The sequence below is a fragment of the Sapajus apella genome, unplaced genomic scaffold, assembly GCF_009761245.1.
Source record: "Sapajus apella isolate SASKATOON/1434 unplaced genomic scaffold, GSC_monkey_1.0 scaffold3, whole genome shotgun sequence".
Classification (NCBI taxonomy): Eukaryota; Metazoa; Chordata; class Mammalia; order Primates; family Cebidae; genus Sapajus; species Sapajus apella.
In genome coordinates this window covers 35078073-35091460 of record NW_022436943.1, presented here as the reverse complement: position 1 = coordinate 35091460, position 13388 = coordinate 35078073, and positions in this window count along the sequence as shown.

The following is a 13388-nucleotide window of genomic DNA, read 5'->3' as shown; positions in this document are numbered from 1 at the left end:
TGAGTTTGGTTCCTTTGCAGGCACTTCAAATTTAGTTTACTTATTTTTTGATTGTTGTTTTGTTGGTTGGTTTTGGCTATAATCATATAAGCATTTTTTTCTTACCTGAGTTCTTCTCAATATTTTTTTGGGGTTGTTAGACTCTTTTCACAAACTTAACATATATTTTTCTTGTAATCCAGATTTTTAAATAACTTAATGTACATTGCTTCAGACATTTATCCTCTATCACGGTGTTTTCAAATCTGACTGCCTCCTGTTTAAATAAACAGTGTTTACATCAGAAGTGATAGATTTTATGTAAAAAAAAATTCTGTGGTCAAATATATTTGAGGAAACTGGGGTTATAAAAATAAATAAATTTTACATAGTGTGAAATATTTGAAAATGTGTAAGAAATGTATGCTTGAATTTTTAAGAAAGTATACTATGAAAAAATTCCTTATTTAAATATTATTTTCTCTTTTTTTTCACTGAATATCTTCTCAGCATTTATATATACATTGGAAACGTAATCTATAAATATATTTTAATTTATTTTTAATGATAAATTTTTTTGTTGTTCAAATTTTTCAAGGTTTTGTCGTTTGGGAACTTTTTTACTTGGTTCCTATGTCACTTGGATATATGTCCATCATTTTGTTTTCATTTGAGCACTTCTGTGCTTTCAGATACTAGATATTTCACGCTCCTCTTTAAGTATTTCTTGCCCCATTTTTAAGATCAGCCTTTTCTTCATGGGGTCCTGGTTGCTATTAGAGGAGGATGGCATTTAAAACCAAAATCTAAACACTAGGTATGTGTGTTGTATCTAGGATATCATTGTTCCTAGGCCTAAGCTGGCAAAGCAAAGATTTGTATGTATGTATATATCAACCTCTATTAGATACAGAACTATACATTTTCCTGCGTGTAACCACTGTGTCTTTATTGAGCTAATTCATTACCACATAGATCATCCCAGTCTTCTCCCATTGCTTATCTGTAGTCTAACATTCAAACTGTAAGAAACCCAGTTTCTGCCACCTGCCATCCATTTACTTAATTGTTCACTTTTTGTATTCTTGTATATTGGCTCCAGAATTGTTAACTCATTCCCCTAAAGGAAACAGCTTTATAGAATATAGTGCTTATGAATAGCTCCTTTCACTGTATTTTTTCATATGCCACTGATCTAAGTTGCTAAGGTTAACATTTTCTCATACCAAACTTCAGTGAATTTGTTTGTAAAACAGTTAAATTATTTTATCATATTTTACATTTCATCCTGGGAAGTTCCCACCTCCTAATTTTTTTTTAAAAATCTTCATATGTTAGGTTTTACGATTCATGTTGTTATTCACTATTGTGTCAGAAATTTCAATTGGTATTAATAAATGTATAGTGTCATTTTCCACTATTATAGCATCACAAGACATAGTTTCACAACCCTGTAGCATTCCCTTTGCTTTATTTATTCAAACTCTCTCTTCTCAAACCCTAGTAACCACTGAATTCTTACTGTCTCTGTAGTTTTTCTTTTCCAGAATATCCTATAAATGGCATGTTATAGTATGTAGCCTTTTCAGAGTTTGTTACCTTCCTATATGCATTTAGGATTCATCTCTGTCTTTATATGGGTTGAGAGCACATTCCTTTCTATTCTTGGATTTTATCCTATTGTATGGATGAACCAGTATTTGTATACACATTCACTTATTGACAGGCTTTTTGGAGACACTCCTTACTTTCTGTTTGGGTTAGATTTTAAATAAAACCACTATAAATAGTCATGTGCAAGATTTTGTATGCACGTATGGTTTTAAAAGTTGATTAAATACTTAAGAGCACAGTTGCTGGATCTTATGGTAAGATGATATTCAGCTGTGTAAGAAACTGACAAATTATTTTCCAAAGGGGCTGTACCATACAGGAGAATTCCCTATTGCTCTTATTCTTGTCAGCATTTGGCATTGCTAGTTTGCAAGATTTTAGTCATTGAAATAATTGTGTAATGATACTTCATTCTTGTTTTAATATGCATTTTCTTCATGACAACAGATGTTGAACATTCTTTTGTATGTTTATTTGCCATATGTAAAGCTTTTTGGTGAGGTATTTGGTCAGATGATAGTCCATTTTTATGTTAGTTTATTGTTTTATTTATGATTTTCAAAAACATTTTGTGTATTTTGGATAGAAGTTCTTCATCAAATATGTATTTTACAAATATTTTCTACCAATATATGACTTTTTTCATTCTCTTTGCAGTGTTTCTCATTGAGCACAAGTAGAATTTTAATGAAGTCTAACTTATCTTTTTTTCATGAATTATGCTTTCAATGTTGTAACTCAAAGTTTATTACCACATCCAAGCTACATAGACATTGTTCTGTGTTAGGTTCTAGAAGTATACAGTTTTACTGTTTATCTTAGATTTATCTTCCATTTTTAGTTAATTTCTTGTAAATGGTAAAGTCTATGTAGTACTACCATTTTACACAGAGATGTCTATTTCAGCATCATTTTTGAATATTCTATCATTTCTCCATTGAATTGTCTTTTGTATTTTTATAAAACAGTTGACTTATTTGTGTATGTCTGTTTATGATTTCTTTATTATAATTTTTATATACAAATTAATATATGTGTCTTTTTTTTTTCTTTTTACACGTTTATATTTTAGACACGGTCTCACTATTTTGCCCAGGATGGCCTCAAACTCTTGAAATTTGAGGGTTTTGTTTTGGTTTTCTTTTCAGACAATGATATAGTTTGGATATATGCCTCCTCCAACTCTCATGTGAAAATTCATTGCTAATGTTACAGGTGCGGCTTAGTGGGAGGTGTTTGGTTTTAGAGGCGGATCCTTTATGAATGGGTTTGTGCCTTTCTCTTCCTCCTGTTAACAGGTGAGTTCTCATTCTGTCAGTTCCTGTGAGAACTGATTGTTAAAAAGAGACTGGCACTTCCTTCCACTCCCTCTTTCTTCCTCCCTTGCCATATAATGTCTGCTCTCTTTCTCCTTCCACCATGAGCAAAAATTTCCTGAAGTTCTCATCAGAAATAGTTGCTAGTGTCATGATTCTTGTTCAACTTGCAGAACCATGAGCCAAATAAACATTTTTTTAAATTACACAGTTTCAGGTATTTCTTTATAGCAACACCAATGAACTAAGACAGACTGTGTCTATATTAAGTATTGAAATCAGGTAGTGAAAGATCTGCAATGCTGCCTTCTTTTTCAATTTTTAAGAAAAAATGAAGAAACTGAATGACTTTAACTTATAAGTGTAAGGCTTGTTGCCTCGCCAGGGGGAGCTCGGACATGCCCATCCCTCTACACAACTGAAAATTACCCCACCACTCAGCATCTAGCTTCACCATGCCCACTTCTGCACTCAACACTAAACTCTGCACTCGGCACCTAGCCAGCCTTTGGAAGACTCCACCAAAATTTAAAAGAAGCTCCACCAAAACCTGCCCAATAGCGCATTGCCCCATCCAGCCCCCTCACTGGAAATCCCACCTACCTACCTATAGCAGCTTGCCACATCCATGTCCTGTTTCTCCACAGCCAAGCAGAGTGCCTTCCCTCCCTATATAACCCCACGCCTGAGAGGAGTCAGGTGTGACTTCTCTGGCCCCCTTTCTCTGGACCATAGAACCTCACCCAGGAGCTGAATAAATTGGCATCTAATTGTTCTTATGCAGTCCTCAGTTTCCTCATTTTAAACTCAGCAATAGACCTTACAGAGAATAAACCTTTCAATAAGGTAGTTTGCCAAAAAATATGCCATTTAATTTGAAGGAAATAAAGTCATAAAAGTCATAAAATAATAAACAAAGCATTTTCCAGAAAATTATTAGTAAATTAATTTCTTCTCATGACAATTGGGCACAGGTATGGAGATAGATTTGTGGTCAATTCTCGGTCTGTCACATTAGGTATATCACTGTGTTTCAATGTTATGTGTAAAACAGTAATAATAAATACTACTTCAAGAGTGTACATAAGGATTAAGGTACAAACTATGCATTCAACTGAAATTGTTAGTAAGGTTATTGTTAACATGATAATCATAATAAATGAATCCATGTTAAATCATTTGGAAAAAAGCTAAATGTAAGTGACTGAAGTGGTTTATGATTGTAACATTTGATGAAACCTTGAAAATCATAATCAGGTAGAATTACATGGAGAAACAGTTGACACTCAATTTAAAAAGCAAATATACAGTATGTTAATATGTCAGTATACTTGATTGGTGTCCTTTTGCTTTAAAATATTCCTTTTATGTTGTGCCTTTGTAATGGTTACTTTATTAGGTAGAAATTTCATGAAATCTTTTTTGTAACTTAGACAGCTGAATAGTCTCCTTTTGTACTTGAAGTATAATTAAATAGAGCTAAGATTCTTAGGACTATAATTTGAAGACTAGCTGAAATCAAATAGATTACGCCTAATGCCAAAGACTCAGAGCATTTTCAGGTCAGATAACAGCTTTTAACAACCAAGATATGGGTAGTGTAAATTTGAAAACAAATAATATACTATTTTCAATAGTTGTTTAGTAGTCCTCTTTTTGAATTAGAGACAAAACGTCACTAATTCTAACTTTAAGATAGAAACACAAAATTCAAAAGATGTTTTAATATTTAATAACTATATAATAATTTCTAAAATTTTCTGTTAGTAATAATGTGAAGCTATTTTCATTTTCATTATATATATATTGCATTTTAAGTTCTGGGGTACATGTAAAGAACATGCAGTATTGTTGCACAGTTACATACATGGCAATGTGGTTTGCTGCCTCCATCGCCATCACCTATACCTGGCATTTCTCCCCATGTTATCCTTCACCAACTCCCTACCCCTCACTGGCTCTCCCCTAGTCCCCCCCCAGCAGACCTCAGTGTGTGATGCTCCCTTCTCTGTGTCCATGTGTTCTCTTTGTTCAACACCCGCCTATGAGTGAGAACATGTGGCGTTTGCTTTTCTGTTCTTGTGTCAGTTTGCTGAGAATGATGGTTTCCAGGTTCATCCATGTCCTTACAAAGGACACTAACTCATCGTTTTTTTATGGCTGCATAGTATTCCATGGTTCATATGTGCCACATTTTCCCTGTCCAGTCTATCATCAATGGGTAGTTGGGTTGGTTCCAGGTCTTTGCTATTGTAAACAGTGCTGCAGTGAACATATATGTGCATGTGTCCTTATAATAGAACAATTTATAATCCTTTGGATATATACCCAGTAATGGGATTGCTGGGTCAAATGGAATTTCTATTTCTAGGTCCTTGAGGAATCGCCATAGTGCCTTCCACAGTAGTTGAACTAATTTGCATTTCCACCAACAGTGTAAAACTGTTCTTATTTCTCCACATCCTCTCCAGCATCTGTTGTCTCCAGATTTTTTAATGATCACTCTTCTAACTGGCATGAGATGGTATCTCAATGTATTTCTGATTTGCATTACTCTAATGACTAGTGATGATGAGCATTTTTTCATGTTTGTTGGCCTAATATATGTCTTCTTTTGAAAAGTGTCTATTCATATCCTTTGTTTACTTTTGAATGGGTTTGTTTGTTTATTTTCTTGTAAATCTGTTTTAGTTCTTTGTAGATTTTGGATATAAGCCCTTTGTCAGATGGGGAAATTGCAAAATTTTTTTCCCATTCTGTTGTTTTCTGATTCACTCTAATGATTGTTTCTTTTAAACTCCACAGCTTTTGCTGTGCAGAAGCTGTGGAGTTTAATTAGATCCCATTTATCTATTTTGGCTTTTGTTGCCAATGCTTTTGGTGTTTTAGTCATCAATTCCTTGCCTATGCCTATGTACTGAATGGTTTTGCCTAGGTTTTCTTCTAGGGTTTTTATGGTGTTAGGTCTTATGTTTAATTATTTAATCCATCTGGAGTTAAGTTTAGTGTAAGGTGTCAGGAAGGGATCCAGCTTCTGCCTTCTGCACATGGCTAGCCAGTTTTCCCAACACCATTTATTAAACAGGAAATCCTTTCCCCATCGCTTGTTTTTGTCAGGTTTGGTGAAGATATTTTTAAACATGATTACCTATACCTTCTCAAGGTTTCTTATGTAAACTTCTATGTGTACATCAAACTGGCTTTTTCATAGATTCACTATTTCTAAAATGGCTATGAAGATTTCTGTCTGAACCACCTCTTTCTTTTGTATAATATTATTTAAGGAATTGCATTTTATTAGCTCCTGTAAATCAAAAAGATGGAACAAACATGAATTACATCATTAAAGAGCTTATTATCTACAAGTAGATAAAGACCTATACATAAAACAAAACCACAAGCAGTGGCACGTGCCTATAGTCCCAGTTCCTCCAGAGGTTGAGGCGGGAGAACCACTTGAGCCCAAAAGTTGGAGGCTGTAATGCCCTAGTCATGCACCTGTGAATAGCCGCTGCACTCTAGCCTGGGCAACATAATACAACCTCATCTCTAAAAAAAAAAAAAAAAAAAAAAAAAAACAAGCAAACAGAATTAAATGTCTAAAATATTATGTTAGTTTATAGGACAGAAAGATAAATTGCAGTTTGAGCAGATTAGAAAAATCTATTTTTTTAAAAAAACCTACTTTTTAGTATAAAGTAATGAATACTAATTGTATACATCTTCAAGATGATTGACAGAAGAAATAGGAATATAAAATCACTGAACATCTCAGCACAATGGCAAAATATAATTTATAGATTGATAAAATACATGCTTCTAAAAATATACACATAGCTATATATATACACATACACACATGCTTATATTTATTGTAAATATATATGCAATGTCATGTATATGAAATGAAATATATATTCAATGTCAATTTGGCATACACATAAGCATATACATATGTATACACATGCATAGACACATTTATACAGAGATATGCATGTATGCATACATATATATATGCAACTTTATCTAAGTCACATTATATACACATGCATGCATGCAAGCACATTGCATGTGGTGTTTTCCTGTTGTATTTTATAGGCAATTATATTGGGAAACTCTTCCTACAACAATTTATCTCCTAGCAAAATGGCAGACTAGATGCCCTGAAATAAGTCTATCATTAAATGCATAAATATTAAACTAAAATATTCTAGACATATATTCCAAAACCCTGTATTTTAAATCAAAAGACTGTACTTGGGAAAAAAATGAAGTAAATCCTTGGCTCTCAGTGGAAGACATAAGCCTTGCAGTACCTAGTTGTCCTATGATCATTACCAATACAAGCAGATTGAGAGTTTTGGTTTTAAAGACAGCTTGGCAAATGGTGTGAGATGACAGTGGATAGGGAGGACTTGGACCCATACAGAGTCTGAAAAATCTCTGCATAAATGTCAAAAATAATATGCTTATGTGCTCAAAAAAGTATAAACTGGATATGAAATCCTGGCCCACACAGACAAATGTCAAGTAAATTTTTCCTATCATATTATTGTTTATTCCAAGAAAAAAACATGTCTGCTGAGAATTTGAGGCCACTGGCTAGTCTCGTTTTGTTTTGGGCTTGAGTTGAAATATTTTTATGGCCAATCCAGGTCTAATATATTAATAGCAACTTAAAATAGACCCAAGGCTTTTCATATGAATAAAATATGAAGTTTCTCAGGGCTTGGGGGAAAGGGAAAAACTTTCAAACTAAACACGAAGAATCTTTTAAAGGAGAGTGCAAACGAATAGGAGCTTATAGACTAAGTAAAATTTCTCTATAGACTGAACGTTGGCTCTGAAATGTGTCTTCACATCAGAAGTGACGTCTGGGGAGAAAGCTCTAATTGAAATATAGTTTGATTCTTCCCTTTTCAACCTTCCTTACAGGCCCCTCTAAAGCAATTATTCTGTTCAAAGAAAATTTGTTTGTGATACCCCTTTAAGGGTCTTTATTTATTCCCCCAACAGTTTCTTTTTCTGCGTCCAGTGCTCTGTTAAGTGCTTCACCACATTGTTCTCCTTTCTGTTATTTCTGAAACAAATTCTTCAGCATTCTACTTGTGGGAATGGATGACATTCTTAGAGTGTTTAAACGTAAGTTCTTTTTTTAAAAAATTATGTATTAGTTATTATGAGAAATTTAGTGAGTGAAACATTAAATCTAAGGTCAAACTCAGCTAAATATACAGAAATTTATTTTCTCACATAATGGAGATTTAAAAGTAAGGCAACTTCAAACATAATATAATTAGCAGTTTAGCAGTTTAGGAAAGCTACTAAGAACCCAGGTTCTTTTCTATCTTCCAAAATGGTAGCCCATTAATAAATAGGTTTTGCTCTCAGAAAGTTAAATTTTGCTTCTTTTGCCAGATTGGGTCACATGTCTACTTTAAGCCCATAATCAATAAAGACCATGGTTCCACTAAGTCAGATGAATCACATATTTCATATAAGCTCAGAATGTGGTCATCTACGTGTAAATCACATAGAGGCAGAGTGATGTCTAACTTAATCAAATCAACATATTTTGTTTGCAAGAGTATTGGTTAGCAAACTTCTAAAGTAGACATAGTTAGAAGAATTAGTTGTTATTTTAGGTCAAATGAAACTTAAATATGTTTCTATTTACTCTAAGAGCTAAAAATGTGAATATGCCATAATTTACAAAAAATACCATATTAGTTATTATTGTTCTAATTGTCATCAGTTTTTGCTTTTACCTAAGTAATGTTTTAATGTTAAACTTTGTACTTAAAATTTTACCTGCATTCTGATTATTTCCCAATACCTACTCATTGAAGGCAAATTACTGTTTCAAATCACATTTAAATGTTCTATCTTAGATGTTGTGTAAAATTATTTTTTCAGAAACATTGAATTTATTTCTTTATCAACAATGTAAAATATTTAAAATCTCATAGTTCAAGTCAGAAAGGAATATTTTTGGTTACTTCAGTATATTGACCAATTCAACTTAATTGAATAAAGTATCATTATTTAATTTTCTTGATTTTATATATTATAAAGCTCGATTATATATAATATACATACATTATACATAAAATGATCTCAGTAGCCCACATACATATGCATGCACACTTATTCTGCAAATTGCTTATATACTTTATTTTTCTTTGGTTGACTTTTGTCTTATGAATATCAGATACCTATACACATTAAAAATGAATTTTCTGTGATATGTACTGTAAATATTTTGTTTATTTTTTGTGATTTGACTTTAAAACTTAATTTTTTACAGTTTAATATTATTGTCATACAAATGTACATATTTCCCTTGTTTTCCAATAGCACTATATACGTTCTAGAATCATACAACATGATCTATATTTTCTACTTATTATCTCTCTGATGTAAGCAAGTTTCTTCTGTTATCCTTCACTTCTTAGTATGTAAAAGGGAGTGAAAAATGTATTTACTTCACTGAATATCAATGAGAATTATTTAGACATAATGATGCTTAACTTAAAAATTGAAAACAATTATTTATTCACTTATCATCCTGATAATTGGGTAAAATATTGAAAACTTGATTTCTTTATGTTAAATATGTTAATTGTTTACATTAATTAAGTTGCTTATAATGTTTCTAATTTTCTTATGTTTACTTTGAAAATCTAAGCAAAATGAACATGCTTCAGAGCATAAAATTAGTGTCTAACAAGAACAACTTTGTGAACACTATGCTGTATTATTTTATCTGTTAATTTTAAATTATGTCAGTTATTAATATATTATAAAATGGTTTATGTTTACTCAAATTATGTTATAGCTTCTAGATATTAAAATAATCTCTCAGTTTGAGTTAGAGTTCCTATACCAAAAAGCCTAACTTAAATTTTCTAACTTTAGGAAATAAGTGTAACTTTTCAACTCAGTCTATTTCCTTTCTATAACTTCAAATGATGTTTAAAAATCAGCACATTACAAAATGATTGTTCTTTAAAACTTTGAGGCTGGATTTTTTAGTTATTATTCAGATTGCATGTTCTCTCATAAATTTACTAATCTCTTTTATAATTAGGAAATTGTCAAAAAATGTTATGCATTTCTCTTCTACCTCTCTGCCATTATTTCATGCAGAATAGACTAAGTAGGACATGTGCAACCACCTCAGTTTACACCCATTTTTTTAATCAATTATTTCCCTAACTAAAACCAGATTCTACATGCCAGTTGATTTTTGAAAACTCTTGCTATCTTATTCAGATTTTCTACCACTTGTTTATTACCTTGCTTTATTTTGAATATTGTCCCGCCTTCATCATCTTTTTTCTATTATGGGAGTTTAATTTATATATATATATCTATTATATTATATTTTATTATATAAAAATTATATATATATTAAACTACCATAATATTACTTGTGATGCTTCCTCTACAATTTTGCCTAAGTGGAGAGAGTGCTCAATAAATATTTGTTAACAATAATTGTACCTATACTTTGATTTTCCCTTTTTTTTTTTTTTTGGACAGAGTTTCATTCTTGTTGCCCAGGCTGGAGTACAATGGTACAATCTTCACTCACTGCAACCTCCACCTCCCAGGTTCAAATGATTCTCCTACCTTAGCCTCCTGAGTAGCTGGGATTACAGGCATGTGCCACCACAAGGGGCTAATTTTGTATTTGTAGTAGAGATGAGTTCTCTCTAAGTTGGTCAGGCTGGTCTCAAACTCCCAACCTCAGGTGATCAGCCCACCTCAGCCTCCCAAATTGCTGGGATTACAGGTGTGAGACACCACGCCTGTCCTACTTTGAATAGTTTTTTTACAAATGACTTTGTTTGGCTAAAACTAAGGTTATGTTTTACAAAAATAGAATCAAACCTGTATGTAAATAGACTTAATGTCCAGCAAAAATAGAGGGAATTCATCTTTACTTATTAATTCCTTCCTTTGACTTTATAATTCATCATAGGAAGCTTAAATGTTAGCTGGGTCAAACTATGTCGTGAATTAGAAAGTCTAATTGTCATGAATAATTCCATAAATTTCTCATAGTTTTCCAATATGGCATATGAAAGAATATAATTTTTCTTAAAAATAACACTGAAGTGAAACCTATCATTGTGCAATGATAAAATTCCATTGTAAGCATGCAAATTCAACCCATCCAAAATATCTATTTAAAATTTTTACATCCCCTCTTCACATTCTTGAAATACTGACAGTAAATATCAGTTATGATTTACTATTAGTTAATTTTGCAAGACTTTGATGTCATTTTAGAGATGGTAACTTAGGTCAGTATTTAATATGACTTCATCCATATTTGTCATAACTTAAATAATTGTCAATTTATCAAGTTTATAGCATAGGAATTTGATTTCTTTTATTCATAAAAGGAAACATATCAATAAAATAATATATTGTCAATGAATTATATGATCACTTACATAATGTGTTTAACCAATAGTTACTGAATCCTTTATTATATTCAAGTGCTATGTAATCAGATAGAAAGAAAATATATGATCATTAAAAAACGCTTATTCAAGAGAAGATAACATTAATTACAAAGGAAAAAATATTTTCTGAATAAAGCTGTAAAGAGAGCAGTAAAGAAAGATAGGAAAGATAGCTTAAGAAAATATATGAGTAGAGAACTAAAGAGACGAATTGTAGTTTTCTTAGGGCCAAGAAAAAAAAAATAGTTGCAGGAAACTTCATTGGTATATGCAAATCAGTAAAGACTTAGCATATGCCAAGAAGTAAAATAATTAAGAAACTGCTCATCCAGAATCTTGTGATTTGTTTATTTTGTGTTTGGGGGAGGAAAGTTGTTGTGTAATATGGGAAAATGTTAGGAATTTAAACTGAAGAGAAAGACCCAGGTCTTTTATGTGATACAAAAGAATTTAGAATGTAGCCAGTAAAACATGCTTAGTCTCTGAAAATATCTGAGTCAGATGTACATATCTGTTTGCTCTAAAGATCACTCTGGTGGGAGCATTGATGATTAACTTGAGAGTAGCTAGCCTAAAAGCACCAACTTCCTGATGGTCTATTTATATGTCTTGGCACTGTTAATCCAGTCTTAGAAAAGGATGATGAAAGTTTGCATTATGCCAGTGTGAATGCTACTGAAGAAAGGAATATATATATGATGATTATAAGATAGAAGAAATAGAATGAATGATCAGATGTTTATCTAATCGGCCATTATATTTCAGTGTCGGAAGTGAAGCTGGGGTAAGATTTCCGGGTAATTGTCAAATATCTGTTAAGTCCTTAGATTTTAAGAGTTATCTCACTATAATCTCTAATAAACAATGTTCACAGAAAGTAGGGGAGAAGGGTCCAAATTACAGTTTATTTTGCCCTCTTAAACCACCTGAACAACTTCTTTTAGAAAATTGTATAAATCAGAGTAAGTATAAATAACACACATTTCTGAATACCTTTTCCCACATATAAATGTTTTCAAATGTTGCCCTTTTCATAAACCTGAGATATAAGTATTTCTCTTATTTTACAGTTAGAGATGTAGTTTATCTTTTAGCTATTGGGTTGTAAGAAATATCCCCAAATTCATACTAATATTACAAAAATAATACAATACTGTGCAATTATAACTCATGTGTCACTGGCTGAAATTCACTGATCTCAGTGGGGCTTAGCTTATCCAGGCTGTCTGGCCAAGTGGGAGATCTGGGCTATGTGTGTCATGTCTCTCATCCTCCTTTTGGAGTTAGCAGATTGGACTAGGATATGATCTTCTCTTCAAAAGGCAGAAGCACAAGGCCCAATATACACTTGCTGTTTATAACTCTACTCATGTTACGTTTGCTATCTGGGTCCCCACACTGGCTAAAGCAGAACACATGGTCAAGCTGAGGTGCAGAGAACTACACCTTTACTACCCAAGAGTAAAATACAAGGAGGAGTGAAGCTCTAGGGCTATACTGTTACCAATCCAATACAAATTAGACATTCCATTTTTTAAGATTGTTTATTTCTGCAGGGAAAATGCCTGAGTTAATATCCTGGCCCTACCATGAGATCTGTGACCTTGGAAAAATTACTAAACCTGGTTTCTCATTTTAGTAAAGTAAGACAGCAAAACTATTTACCTCATACCATTAATAAGTGCACATTTGTGAGACCTATATCTAACACAAAATATGTACCAAAAATATTATTAATTGTATTATTCCATATGCCTGGATATTAAGGTGCACAGGAGATGACAGATTTAAAAATAAAATTTAACATTAATAATATGTGTTGAAATTAGTGCTCCAATGCAGAAATGCAGATTACCTGACTTTGGATTTCAGGTTTAATACATAACATCCTGCTATCACTATGTAAAAATATTGAAGTATAGTCACTGTAGAAAAAGGAAATATAATTCTTTCCTTCCTTCCTTCCTTCCTTCCTTCCTTCCTTCCTTCCTTCCTTCCTTCC